At 31.1% G+C, this 2,512-nt stretch overlaps 1 protein-coding gene across 3 annotated transcripts in view; it reads left to right on the top strand.

Moving 5' to 3' along the window:
* LOC108978836 overlaps positions 1-2,512 on the top strand; it is a 20,378-nt gene that overhangs the window by 1,450 nt on the left and 16,416 nt on the right. The window lies entirely within an intron of this gene.

Raw genomic sequence — 2,512 nt, 5'->3', positions numbered from 1 at the left:
GCAAATAAGTAATTTTATATCCATGTATTAGTAATATAAAGTTGAAAATTGCTATATACACATGTATAAGTAATATTATATAATAATATTACGTAATAAAGTGTAGCGTCTACAAGTACAGTACGAAAATTCAAATTTTGTGTCAATATGAGACCATGATAACCAACAAATATAACCACTTTAGATCAAAAACTAAATTCTTAAATATAAAAATACATACACACCTGCTCAAAATAATAGTTACACGATAAAACTTAGTTTTCTCAACAGTTTATATGATAATATGGCATCGCCTTTTCTAAGAGAATGAAGCATGTGATTCCCCGAATTAATGCGTGTATTAGTTTTGCCTGAACTCTCAGAAAAAAAATTGCTCAATATAATAGTTACACATAAGTGAACTTAGCTTTTTCTGAAGACAAAATTAATTTTATCCAGTTTTTCAAGATTTTTTTTATCTAAATTGGTGAGTTTTTTTTTCATTAAAGCTCAAAATGCTTCAGAGCGAAAATATAGTAGGGAGACCCGTGGAAGGCCACAAAAAACGAGTACAGTTCTTGATCGCCACATTGTAACTATTTGTAAAAAGGAAAAGTTCGCAGGCGTTTGCAAAAGGCCAAGCTACCAAGACGTATAGCCAGGAAAGTTCCATTAATGCTATCAAAAAATTTAGATATGAGGTTAAATTTTGTAAGAAGTTATTTAGATTGGTGAGGACCTGAGGGAGCAAAAAAGTGGAGAAACATCTTATGGAGCGTTGAAACGAAAGTAAATTTGTTTGGAAACGATTGTGATAGAAACGTGCGTCGTCCAAAAGGAAAATATTTTCACGTTCGATTCAGAAAATACTCTTTCTGCGTTGGCGGCCTTCGGCCGCGCTTTAAAAAAATAACCCTGATCGAGCGAATACCCGGGGTGACTGAAGTACTTTCGCGTAGTCCTTTCTGCGTTAAATCAAAAAAAAATTATATTGAGTTTTTGTCATAAAGTGGTTAAAGTATTTATATTTTTTTGGTTATCATGCACTCATATTGAAACAAAATTTGAGTTTCCTTATAAAATGGATAAATTTTAGTTATTATATCTGTCAGCGATTTCCATTTATTTTCCATGATGCATTGTTTTGTATTTTAGGTGACGATACATATATTTTTATATATAAAATTTGAGTGTTGTTTAAAGTAGTTATATTTTTTGGTTAAATGTACTCATATTGAAACAAATTTTGAGTTTTCGTACTGCACTTGTATACTTTACACTTAATTACGTATATACGCCAAAGAAACCGAAATTGTGCCTACTATCGCCATATTGACACATTGGTGTGGTGATTTCTTTACAATTTAAAATACATTTTTACGAACCTTTTGGCCAATCTAAAATATAAGACTTATTTTTCGAAGTTGAAGGAAAAATTGAAGTATGTAGCGTATACAAAAATTATGTTGATTTTCACACTTGATCAAGTTTTTGCACCTTTAACTGGTGCAGTAAATTACAGTGCAAAAAACCTTCCAAAAAAATAGTTTTTTCATACAAAACACAATATCAGGACCAATTAAAAAAAGCAGTGAGAAAACAATTAAAATATTGCGGATTTATATATGTATTATTGGTAAAAGAAACAATCAAAAAGTATTTTTGGACTGATAAAAAAAAGATAGCAAACATCAAAATCTATGTAAATATGTTACGTTTATGTTTTAAAAAAAACATCCATCATTAATCGTTGCAGCAATGATCCCATGATACAGTGGTTGAGTAAATGAAGTCGTATTTTGAGGAAGAAACATTAACATCGATGAGCATCAAACCATTGAACGCTGATACTGTCTCACTTCAGACCTTTATTTGAATACTTATTCGAATAGACAAAGATACCTCGTATTACAAAAAAAAATTTGAAATTGAATCATATCTGTGTTTACGTATGGAATTTAGATTTTATTGCAAAAAAGTATATAATTAAAATTAAAAACAGGCATAAACAAGTAAGGAAAGGCTAAGTTCCGAACATTTTATACTCTCGCATCAAATACCGTATTTGTGTAAAGTTTTATTCCGCTATCATCATTGGTTCCTAATGTATATATTATACAGAGAAGGCATCAGATGKAATTCAAAATAGCGTTATATTGGAAAAAGGCGTGGTTGTGAACCGATTTTACCCATATTTCGTACATGTCATCAGGGTGTTAAGAAACTATTATGTACCGAATTTCATTGAAATCGGTTGAGTACTTCCTGAGATATGGTTTTTGATCTATAAGTGGGCGACGCCACGCCCATTTTAAATTTTTAAAGAAAGCCTGGGGGCAGCTTCTTTCTGATATTTCTTCCGTAAAATTTTGTGTTTCTGACGTTTTTTGTTAGTCGATTAACGCACTTTTAGTGATTTTCAACATAACCTTTGTATGGGAGGTGGGTGTGGTTATTATCCGATTTCTTCTATTTTTGAACTGTATATGGAAATGCCTGAATGAAAAAACTCTGTAGAGTTTGGTTGACATAG

Source organism: Bactrocera latifrons, unplaced genomic scaffold (genome assembly GCF_001853355.1).
Source record: "Bactrocera latifrons isolate USDA-ARS-PBARC rearing strain unplaced genomic scaffold, ASM185335v1 scaffold_128, whole genome shotgun sequence".
Lineage (NCBI taxonomy): Eukaryota > Metazoa > Arthropoda > Insecta > Diptera > Tephritidae > Bactrocera > Bactrocera latifrons.
This window is presented reverse-complemented; position numbering and strand designations above follow the sequence as displayed.